The sequence below is a fragment of the Nicotiana tomentosiformis genome, chromosome 5 (assembly GCF_000390325.3).
Source record: "Nicotiana tomentosiformis chromosome 5, ASM39032v3, whole genome shotgun sequence".
Classification (NCBI taxonomy): domain Eukaryota; kingdom Viridiplantae; phylum Streptophyta; class Magnoliopsida; order Solanales; family Solanaceae; genus Nicotiana; species Nicotiana tomentosiformis.
This window is the reverse complement of record NC_090816.1, coordinates 78,375,765-78,388,677: the sequence shown is the minus strand read 5'-3', so window position 1 is coordinate 78,388,677 and position 12,913 is coordinate 78,375,765.

The window sequence follows — 12,913 nt, the reverse complement described above, 5'->3', positions numbered from 1 at the left end:
ACCGTGGGTATTAACTTCTTTAGAAGTAATACTTTTTCAAATGGACTGCATTCCAATGGGATGGTAACACCTAGCCATCCATAGTTTCCAATGCGTACGCTCCGTTTCCAGCAATACCTTTAACTCTATATGGGCCTTCCCAATTTGGACTCAGATTTCCTGCATTTGTTGCTTGTGTTGATCGAAACATGTTTTGGAGGACAAAGTCCCCAATCTTGAAATATCTCAGGTCCGCCTTCCTGTTGTAGTCCGTTCAATCATCTGCTTTTGTGCCGCCATCCAAATCAATGATGCCTCCCTTCTCTCTTCTATCAAATCTAATTTTATACGAAGTTCTTCTTCGTTGGATACTTCACTTGTATGTATGTGCCTTGTGCTCAGTTCCCCTATCTCTACTAGAATTAATGCTTCAGTCCCATATACGAGCGAGAATGGGGTTTCTCCCGTGCTTATCTTTGTCGTCGTTCGGCAAGCCCATAACACCCCCGGTAGTACTCCTGGCCATCTACCTTTTGATTCTTCCAATTGCTTCTTTAGGCTGTTGATGATGACTTTATTTGTTGACTCAGCTTGACCGTTAGCTACGGGGTGATAAGGTGCCGAAGTAATTCGTTTAATTTTTCAACTTTTGAAAAAACCAGTTACTTTCGCACCAGCGAATTGCGGCCCATTATCGCAAACGATTTCCTTTGGGACTCCAAATCGATATATTATATTTCTCCAAATGAAGTCCATAACTTTCTTTTCTCATACCTTTTTAAAGGCACATGCTTCTACCCATTTTGAGAAATAATCCTTTAGAATTAACAAAAACCGTACCTTTCCCTTTGCTTGAGGTAGTGGACCTATGATATCCATCCCTCATTTCATGAATGGCCACGGTGATATGATTGAATGCAGCAATTCTGCTGCTCGATGCATATTATTTGCGTATCGTTGGCACTTATGACACCTTGCTACAAACTTTTCTGCTTCATCTTCCATTTTTTGCCAATAGTATCCTGCTCTTATTGGCGTTATTACCAACAATATTCCCCGACATGATTACAACAATGCCCTTCGTAAACTTCTCTTATTACATATTCTGTTTGTGAAGGTCCAAGGCACCGTGCTAAAGGTCCTCCAAATATTTTGCGATATAAATTCTCCCCTATTAGGCAATATTAAGTAGCTTTCAATCGTAGCGATTGGGATTTCTTCTTATCCTTGGGAAACATTCCATGCTGCAAAAATTCACAAAACTCGTTTCTCTAATCCCAAGTTAAATTAACAAAATTTACCTCATTCTTGGTTTGGTCAAAGGCTGAATGAAACAAGTGTACCACAACTGCATTTTCTGCATTTCACACATCAGCCACGTACGCCAGATTTGCCAATGCATCAGCTTCTACGTTTTCCTCCTTCGGTATTTGTACAGCTTTCCATGTCTGGAACTGCCTCAGTAATTCTCCTACCTTTTCTAGGTATTGTTGCAATCGTGTTTCTCGTGCCACGTAATCTCCTTGCATTTGGTTTGCTACCAGTCGCGAGTCATTTTTAACTATGATTTGTTCAATATCAAGCTCGCTCGCGAGCTCCAAACCTACAATCGCAACTTCATACTCTGCCTCATTATTAGTAATTGGATAACATTTTATTGTCTGCCTTATGACTTCTCCTGAAGGTAGAATTAAAACAACTCCCAAACTTGCTCCTTTAACATTTGATGAATCGTAAGTGAACAAGGTTCAAGTCCCCGGATTAGCTCCGGTGAACACTCGTAGCTCTTTTTTTGCTTCAGGAATTATGTTCGAGTAGCTCTAGCACCTGAGACTTTATGGCAGTTCTAGGCTGATATATAATATCATATTCACTAAGCTCTATAGCCCATTTAGCTAAACTTTCTGATAATTCTTGCTTGTGTAATATATTGCTAAGTGGAAAAGCAGTTATAACAGAAATTTGATGACATTAAAAATAAGGTCGTAACTTCCTTAATGCCATAATTAATGCTAATGCAAGTTTCTCTAAATGTGGGTACCGTGTCCCGGCATCTAATAAAGATTTACTAACATAATAGATTGGAGATTGCTTACCTTTGTCTACACGTACCAGTACCACGCTTACCACTACTTCTGACACAACAAGGTAAATGAGCAATCTTTCCCCGTCTATTAACTTTGCTAACAAAAGAGGTTTTGATAAGTATGACTTTAAATCCTTCAGAGCTTGTTGACATTCGTTAGTCCATTCAAATTGATTTTGCTTTTTCAATATTGAAAAGAATTTAAAACATTTTTCTGAGAATTTGGATATAAACCTTCCCAAAGCTGCTAGTCTTCATGTTAATCTTTGTACCTCTTTTTTGCTCGTAAGTACATCAGGTATTTCCTCAATTGCTTTGATATGTATGGGATTTACTTCAATACCACTGTTACAAATAAGAAATCCCAAGAATTTACCTAAAGCAACGCCAAGGGCACATTTTTCCGGGTTTAACTTCATGTTATACTTGCGGAGAATTTCGAAGGTTTCAGTCAAGTGTTGGAAATGGTCCCCTGCCTGTGCTAACTTGACCAACATATAATCTATGTAGGCCTCCATAGTTTATCCCAACTGTTCTTGAAACATTTTGGTCACCAATCTCTAGTACGTTGCTCCAGCATTTTTCAAGCCAAATGGCATGACTTTGTAGCAATAATTCCCCATGTCTGTAGCAAATGAGGTATTTTCCTCATCTAGAGGATCCATCTTTATCTAATTATAACCAGAATAGGCATCTAAAAAACTTAAAAGTTCGTGACCTGCGGCAGAATCAATTAATTGATCTATATGCGGTAAAGGAAATAAATTTTTAGAAAATGCTTTATTTAAATCAGTATAATCCACACAAACTCGCCAGTTTCTATTTTTCTTTGGAACTACAACCGTATTAGCTAACCAGTCAGGGTACTTTACCTCTAGTATTGAACCAATTTTCAAAAGTTTTTGTACTTCATCCTGGATTACTTAATTTTTAAATGCCCCTTGCTTTCTTTTCTTCTCTTTGACAAGTGGGTGCAATGGGTCCTCATTCAGTTTGTGAGCCATTACCTCCGGTGGTATACCTATCATGTCTGAATGCATCCAAGCAAAGCAATCTACATTAGTTCCTAAGAATTCAATTAACTTACCTTTCGTTTTCGGGCTCAAGTTTGCTTTGATGTAAAATTTTCTATTAGGCCAGTGGATGAATAATATAACAGTTTCAAGCTCCTCCGTGGTTGTTTTGATATTCTAGTTTTCCTCTAGTTCTTGAATCACATCAGGTCTCGAATCCATATCAGCTTGACCTCTTGGACTTCCAGTTGAGGTGTGCGTTAAATTATCCTTAATTGATCTCATTTAATTTCTATTTCGCACCTCCGTCACCGGTTGTTGTATTTGCGATCACCACTAAATTGATATTTCATGAAGTCTGTTGATCTCCCCGGATTTGTCGGATTCCCCACTGTGACTGGAACTTGATGACTTGATGCAACGTTGACGAGACCGTATCCATATTATGAATCCATGGCCTTCCCAAGATTATATTATAGGCCATGTCCGCATCTATTACCTGAAATTTAGTGTCTTTGATGACACTCTCTACAAATGTAGCCAATACGATTTCTCCTTTCGTAATAATGCTTGAATTATCGAACCTAGACAATGGCCGTGCTTTTAGTATGATTCGATTATATACTTGCATTTCATTTACCACTCTCAATAGAATTACATTTACTAAGCTACCTGGGTCAATCAAAATGCGTTTAACGTTAGTATCATGTACAAGTAAAGATATTACCAACGCATCGTTATGAGGAATTATCAAATCATTTGTGTCTTCATCATCGAACACTATGTTGTTTCCTTCCACAACTTGTCGAACCCATTTTCCATGGGTAAGGTAACCTTTGATGTCTTTTTCGCAACCGTGTACATTACCCCATTAACTTCTTCTCCCCCAGTTATGACATTTACTATTCTTTTTGGAGACGGGGGCTTTGGAGGTTCTTGCCTGTTTTTCATGTAAGATTATTTTCCCTTCTCACTAAACAGATTAGTGATATAGCCTTGCTTCAGTAGAGATTCAACTTCCCCCTATAAGAGCTTGCAATCTACTGTTCTATGGCCATGAGTGTTGTGAAGCTCACGCCAAAATTCCTGATTCCTTTTGCTAGGATTTGACCTCATTTCTTTCAGCCATCATACCTTGTCGCCCATTCCTCTTAGAATAGCCACCAATTTGGATGTACTGATGTTGAAACTGTAATCTACTTTTGCTTGAGAGTTTGAATCATTGCCTTTTGTGTCCCGTTCCCTTTTGAATCGGGAAGAGGAACTCGCCTCATTTTGTCTTGATCTTGAATCAAACCGTGCATGTTCTTGTTTAGATCATGAATCTCGTCCTGTAGGTCCCATGACGGGATCGTACCTGTTCTTACCAGACCTTTTTTAAATTTTTGAACGTCTAGACCCCAGCCTTTCTTCTACCCTTGGTTGAGTAACTGTATCTTCTTCTATTAGCAGTTTCGTACTGTATCGATTGTATACATCGTTCCAAGTAGTTGTAGAAAATTCTCGCAAACTCGCTTTCAAGCTTCTCGTGGTTTCTGAACTTTTCTCATTCAAATTACTTGTGAATGCCATAACTGCCCAGTTATCAGATACTCGTGGCAGCATCATCCTCTCACATTGCAATCTATCCATTAATTCCCTAAGCAACTATGTGCTTCCCTGTTTAACTTTGAAAATATCTTCCATCCTTTTTTCTACTCTTTAGGCCCCCGAATATGCATTTATAAATGAATCTGCAAGCTCAGCACAAGAGTCAATAGAGTTTTCAAGTAAGAGTGAGTACCATGTTAACACCCCTTTCGTGAGAGTTTCAACAAACATTTTAACCAAGACTGATACAATTTCCTGCTTGGTTAAATTATTGCCTTTGACCCCTGTAGTGAATGCAGTAACGTGATCTCGTGGGTCGGATGTTGTAACACTCCGAAAATTCGGACTTGGTGTGAACATGTTAAATGGGTAGTAATGTTATGTTTTAGACATGAGAATTTTCATCAGGATGAGTATAGATGGAAATAGTTGTTTTAGAATCAAGATGGTATGCGAGGTGCATAAGATACGATAAAATCGACTAAGTTTATGAAATGTCTGTCTTCCAGCAGGATTTCGGGAAACTCTGTAAGTAATTTGGGAAAACACAAAAGTTTTATCCCTTTGAAATAGCTTTCTAACAATATATTGTGGAACCCGAACGAATTTGTGAGGAAAACATTATGTGCATTTTACTGGGAATGTTAATGATTCTCCATACACTACGTTTCTTTTACAACGTTACTAATTTCCTCATAAATATTGTTAACCCTAGTTCCTTGAATAGTTGTAGAACTTCTATTCTCTAGATTCGTAACTCGTTCATGACTTTCATTCCGAATGTTGTGAGCTTAGTCCATAATCGATATACACTTGTGTTTGATGCCATGAGTCTCAGTCTAGATTACTCAGCATGTCAGAAATAGTTGAAGCTCCAGTTCTCATAATCAGTTAATGAATACATGTCTCAGTCTAATTCTATTCAGCATTCCAGTATCATATAACTCAGTATGGTTCAGTATTTCAGTATCATGTATTGCAATATGATTCTCAGGGTTAGTTGATATAATTTTGAAGTGTATGCGACCGTAAAATAGGGTTGGATGCTGAGGGAAGTTAGGAATAATCTATGCTTCACTTTAGTTATTCAAAGCAGAACAAGAAAAGATGACGCTAGCAGGTGGTTAGTGAAAGAATAGTAAGTTCTCAGTAGATACAATGAATTAACAATTTCAGCAGAGCTAGTAGAGGTAGGATTTGATTTGCTTAGCCAGGTTAACACTAGTGAGTAGGTAACAGTTTGAAACATCGGACGCATGTTATAACCCAAAGAGTTTAAGTTAAGCCCGAAGTACAGTGATAGTGGAAGAAATAAAATCAGCTATGCAGTGAGAGAGCAAACTACAGAAAAATAGCCTTTAAGAGTTATCAAAAAGGGGTCTTCCTAAGATTGACAATGTGAGCAGATTTCAATCATTAAGATTGTGTATGATAATTGTGAATACATTAGATTTTCTTTTATGTAAGTAATTTAGTTTTTCCTAGTAAAAAAGATTGCTTAGAAGTACGTCGGAAGATGAGTCATCATTGATGTAAAGTGCAAGGAATTGCAGAAGATAAGGAAAGTTGTTCGGATCCCAACAAAAGAGAAGGATCCGTCTGTACAAGACCTTAACCTTTGGTCTAAGGGGGAGATATGAAAATTGTCAGTAAGTCCATTTGGAGATTTGAGACCCGCATAGTGAGCATGAGATATAAAAACTATAAAATCATGCCCAATTATCTGTCACGAGTGTAGTGCCTTTGCATGAGACTCTAATCTTCAGAGTACTGGTCAAACACATAGCTCACAACAATACTATAAGCATTTTTAGGAAGTACTTTCAAAAGATAATTAATTATGGGAAGTATAGCTCATTATTGAGGCAGGCAAGAGAGCTGTGGTGAAAGAAATTCACCACTTAGCCAAGCAAGGAGTTCGACTTTCGGACTCCGAAGATGGTACAGTTGTTGTCAAGAACAGGACTTGTTCCTCCTTAATAGCCAAAGTGAAAGAGAAATAGTCTGATGATCCCTACTTGTTACAGCTGAAAGAGGGGATTCACAAGCATAAGACGATGGCTTTTGAACAATAGGAGATGATGGTACTTTGAGGTACCAAGACAGACTATGAGTTCTAGACATAGATGGACTTAGATAGGAGGATCATGTTAGAAGCCCATAATTCCAGGTATTCTATACACCCAGGTTCCCCAAAGATGTATCATGATCTCAAGGAGATTTATTGGTGGAATGACATAAAAAAGAACGTCACAGACTTTATGGCCAATTGTGCGAAGTATCAACAAGTAAAATTCAAGCATCCGAAAGCCTAGCTTTTTACCACTAATACACATATTCCGTAGTAGAGATGGTAAATATGGATTTTATAACAGGATTATCTCGCTCATTTTGAAAGCACGATTTAATTGGGTGATTGTAGTTCGACTTACCAAGTCAATGTACTTCTTGCATTTAAAGACCACAAATGCAGCAGAGGATTATGCCATGTTGATTCAAGAGAATTTGAAGATGACTTAGAGCCGCAAAAGGTCCTATTCGGACGTGCGCCGCAGAGACCTAGATTTTTAAGTTGATAATTGTGTGTTCTGAAAGTTTGGACTATGAAAGGTGTTATAAGATTTGGGAAGAAAGGAAAGCTCAGTCCCAGATACATCGGGTCGTATAGGATCTTACGAAGGGTCAGACTAGTAGCTTATGAGTTAGAGTTACCACCAAAATTGAGGGATGTACACCTAGTATTTCACTTGTCATGTTATAATATTCAAGTTTCTAGTACTCAGATACTCATGTCAGTTCAGTACTCAGATACTCATATTAGTCTAGTACTCAGATTTTCATGCCAACTTAGTACTCATATATTGATGTCAGTTCAATACTCAAATATTCATGCCAGTTCAGTATTCATATATCCGTGTTAGTTCAGTATCTACGTATCCATGGCAGACCAGTATTCACGTATATATTTCATGTTATGTGCATTATGATGCTCTATGAGACTTGTGATATGCTATGATAGCTGGAGGGTGTTTCAAAGAAATATTGAAGGTACCTAACCTTTTCATTCAGACTTTATATTATAATCTCCACGTCCTTCAATATTCAGTCAGCTCAGTATTCAGTCAATGCAGTAGTCGTTCAGTTCAGTATCTCAGCAGTTCAGTAATTATGTATTCATTCAATTTAGTATGCAAGTGTTCATGAAAGTTCATGTTTCCACCTGACCCATTTAAGGTCCAGAGTTAGTCGAACTTACAGCCAAACAATTATTCGAGTACGAATGATCCCAAGGGGGAGATAATGTAACACTCCAAAAATTTGGACTAGGTGTAGACATGTTAAATGAGTAGTAATGTTATATTTTATACATGTGAAGTTCTATCGGGATGAGTATTGGTAGAAAATAGTTGTTTTAGAATTAAGAAGGTATGTGAGATGCATAAGATTCGATAAAATCGACTAAGTTTATAAAAGGTCCGTCTTCCAGCAGCATTTCGTGAAAATATGTAAGTAAGTTGGGAAAACCCAAAACATAAAAGTTGTATCCCTTTAAAATATCTTTCCAACGATATATTGTTAAGACCGAACGGATTTCTGAGAAAAATGTTATGTGCATTTTACTGGACAATGTGCAGTCTGCGCGCTCACGTGTGCGCCCAACTGTTCCCTTGGGCGGCCGCGCACTTGTGGCAGTGCCACTGCCTTGATTCAAATTCAAGTACTTGGTTGGGCCTTCAGATGCATGGGGCGCACCCGAAAATCAATTTTAAAAGCCCCACTTCATCCCTTACACCTCAAAATACAAAAACATGCTCTAGAAAGGGAAGCTCTCAAGAACCTAACTCCCCCAAGGTCCCTCCATCATCCAAGGTAAGTTCTAATGGTGATTCTAAGATTATTTAAATTCTCCAACACTTAATTAACATGTGTAAACCCTTCAAATCATTAGATATTCCATCGAGACATCATTGTTGAGAGAAGAAACCCTAGAACTCGAATTCAAGAGGATTGAACGTCAAAAGGTAATATCTTCATCCTCTAATTGATTATAGCATTGGATAAATAATTACAGACTCTAAGTTCATGAGATATGAGTTGATGGGTTTGATAGAAAAGCATGAACGATTATATGTTTGGGTTGTTGATTGTTCATTATTGGTTAAGGGTGTTATTTATCTTATGGGTGAAAAAGAATGATATTGATTATAAGAAATTTGAGATTTTAGAATTTTCTAGGAGCAAGAGAATGGGTTGTTTGGTGTATAAACACCATTAATTAGGGCTATGAGGCTTTACGCCCATAAGGAGTTCGATAAAATGCCTAAGTGACCAAAATATGAGTATTATTGCTAATATGGAATCCCTTTGACTTGTATTGATATAGACTAAAGTTGAAAGAGTTGCGGATGTTAAATTACGCTCAACAGAAGGAAGTTAAGGTATGTGAGGCTAATACTCTATGTTTCAAAATGTTAATGATTCTCCCTACACTACGTTTCTTTTACAACGTTACTAATTTCCTCAGAATTACAGTTAAGCCTAGTTCCTTGAATAGTTGTAGAACTTCTATTCTCTAGCTTCGTAACTCGTTCATGACTTTTATTTCGATTGTTGTGAGCTCAGTGCATAATCGATATAGATTTGTGTTTGATGCCCATGAGTCTCAGTCTAGATTACTCAGCATGTCATAAATAGTTTAAGCTTCAGTTATCATAATTAGTAAATGAATACCTATCTCAGTCTAGTTCTATTCAGCATTCCAGTATCATGTAACTCAGTATGGTTTAGTATTTCAGTATCATGTATTGCAGTATGATTCTCAGTTCCTGATTTTAAATCCCTGAATGTTGAACTCCTGTATTTTGGCCTCAGGCCGCAGTTTGTGCACATATATATTGGGCCTCAGGCCGTAGTTTATATTTTCAGATAAACAGGTGGTTCATCATTCAGAAGAGGAAGTATTTATATCCTTACTTCCTTTGTTCAGTTCAGTTATCAGTTATCATTTCAGATTTCAGTTATCAGTTATTGGTTATCATTTCAGTTATCAGTTATCACTTATCATTTCAATTTCAATTTTAACAATTATCAATTATCAATTCTCGGTTATCAGCTTAGTATCAGATTCAACATTTATAGTTCTTTCTTTCAGTTGTTTTACATACCAGTGCAATTCAAATGTACCGACATCCCTTTTGCCTGGGGCCAACATCTCATGATGCAGGTAATGTGTTACACCTCACAGTATTACATCGATGTTACACTCCTCAGTATTACGACGATGTTACACCCCGTAGTATTATACGTTGGATTTGTCATAAGATAATTGACATCAGTTCAAGGACAAGATTATTTTGAGGTTATAAGTATTATGCTATTTCAAACATGTGATAAGTAAATTCGTGAAGGTGAGAGGGTAAGCGAATTGAAGAAAATGAGTTTTGTCGAAGTTTGACATTTTGGAATAAAATACGGTCCAATCTATAATACCCGTTATTTATGGACTAGTGTCATACAAGGTATCACATGACCATGATATTAAGGTATATAAAGTTTGTTAAAAGTGATTAATATTTTAAGTAATTTGAGATAATTCTTATTATGTGGATAATTGATTAATTATTGATTTTTTTAGTGGGAGATTAGCATATAATTAAACATTTGGTGGATACGTTTGGTGGGAACATCATCCCCAACATGGTAGCAAGGGATAATATTTGCCAAGACCAAACAATGACTCTTCGGTCTATGTACTAGGTGTCATATTTAGGGGAGTTTTGGGCAAAGTAATCCACACAAGTGGGGCGCACAACCCACAATGATAAGAAATCTTCCTACATCTTTAAATGTGATGTTTTATGTTTGCTAAGTAACGGATGGAGCCTCAAAACAGTCCATATGAACCCTTATAACGCTACAGCACCGTGAGATCCAATTCTAAGAGAGCATGGTATAATCTTTCTCAAGAATATTATACGGATTTTTCCCTACTTTGATCCGCCGTTACGTGTTTTTCGCAAAAGATGTGGGTTAGAGGGATTGTTAAGAGAATCGGCTCAGGTATGTTAAGGTTATCCCTTCTTTTCTTTTTGGCATGAACCATATGATACAAACGAAACGAGCAAACGCACAACTTTCATAAATGTCTCTATTCATAGAAGCACTAGGGGTGCCTACGTTCTTGAATTCCCATGTGTCTTATTATTATATCTTCCATTCATGGGTCTCAGAAAAATGCATAATTGATAAAGTTTATCCGAAGACATATTGATCTTACTACATTCCGATAAATCTTAATAACTTACTTCTTATACATTTAATTCATTTATACACGTACATTGACCCATGACCAGATGGTATTATATACGCGTATATTATATGTATATGGGGTATGGGGAAAGTTTATGGCATTATATACGCACCACCACCTGATCAGCTGGTATACGATGATGATTTTTCCTACAGTGGCTGAAATGATATGATGGAATGCCTTCAAAGGCTTGATAATGTTATGTACGCATATACCTATGCATGATATGACATTTATATGTATATACATGACATTATAAATGTTTCATGATTCACAGAGCTATTCAGACTTACAGGTTAAGTCTTTTCCTCCATGTTTCTTTCATCTTTACTATATACAACTTTCATGCCTTACATACTCAGTACTTTATTTGTACTGACATCCGTTTTGCTTGGGGACGTTACGTTTCATGCCCGCAGGTCCTGATAGACAGGTTGAGAGTCCTCCACGTAGGCTATCAACTCAGCCGAAAGTGTTGATGCGTTCCATTTACCCCGGAGTTGCCTATTTGGTCAGTATAATTTGGACATGTATTGATTGGTATAGTGGGGGCCTGTCCCAACCTTTATGATATTTATCTATTCTTAGAGGCTTGTAGACATATGTCATACATATAAATACTTTTATGGCCTTGTCGGCCTATGTTTTGAGTATATAAAAGATCATGACGACCTTATATGCCCGTACGTCATATGTAAAAGTCGGTATATCATGTTGGGTCATCCTATGTTGAGTATCCCCTCATGCTTTATTCTAGTTATCTCAAGGCATCCTTTCGACCTATAATAGCACGATATAAAAGATACTTTACATTGGTGCTCGGCTGAGTAAGGCACCGGGTGCCCGTCGCGGCCCATTGGTTTGGGTCTTGACAAAAGTGGTATCATAGAAGTTATATCCTAAGGAGTCTACAAGACGTGTCTAGTAGAGTCTTGTTTATGGGTGTGTTGTACACCACACTTATAAGCAGGAGGCTACAGGGCATTTCGGACTGTCACTCTTTCGTCTTACTCTAGATCGTGTGGTAGAGCTCACTTGTAAGAATTCAAACTCCTAAATTCTATTTTATTCATAGTAAGATGATACCTACATCCAAAAGATAGTTCGTAAGAGATTGCATGTGGTTGCGGAAGAGTTGAGTTAGAGGAACTCGATTTTGTCAATCTTATGATGGATAAATGTGAGGTATTCAGCAGAACATGTGTGTACTAAGACGTTTAAGCTTCATGATAAGGAGCCTTAAGGTAAGAATAGCTATCCACCCATATGGTGAAAAGCAATGAGAGATTCAAAAGGTAGATTCAAGTTTCAACAAGTAAAAGAATCAAGGTGAAGAAGGGTACGAGGCACCCAGTTAATGAAGATTATCAGTATTTACAATTCAGGCTGAGAAATATAAGCATTTTAAGTTATCTTCATTAGTAACAGATGTATGTACAATCGACCACATTTATCTCAGTTATTCCCTATGGGAGCTAACAAATATAGTTTATGAGAAGGACGGGATATCAGGATCCGGCTAGGTTAGAATAACCCAAAATGGTGGATGAATTGTTTGCGTTCATTGACATTTCCGAAGAATATTGCAAATGTTCTATAAATCTCCTTGTGAGACACCCAGATGGTGCACTCTAGAATAGCATAGCTAGATATGAATACTAGAATGTTCAAAAAAAATTAAAATAGGCACTAGAAGCTTGGAAGGGATAAATATTACCTTAGTGTGGCTCATGTCCCTAGCAGAGAGAGAATGTTAGGCAACCGAAGAGCCAGTGGATGGAGCAAGGGGAGCTAAAAGGAAAAGAATGTCTTGTTGAAGTTTTCAGAATAAAGTGATAGATAGAAATATTAGCAGGGAAATAAGAAGAGAAATAAGGAAGCATTATGAGTAAGATATGATACATGGATGACAATGGTAGATAAAAAAAATGACAG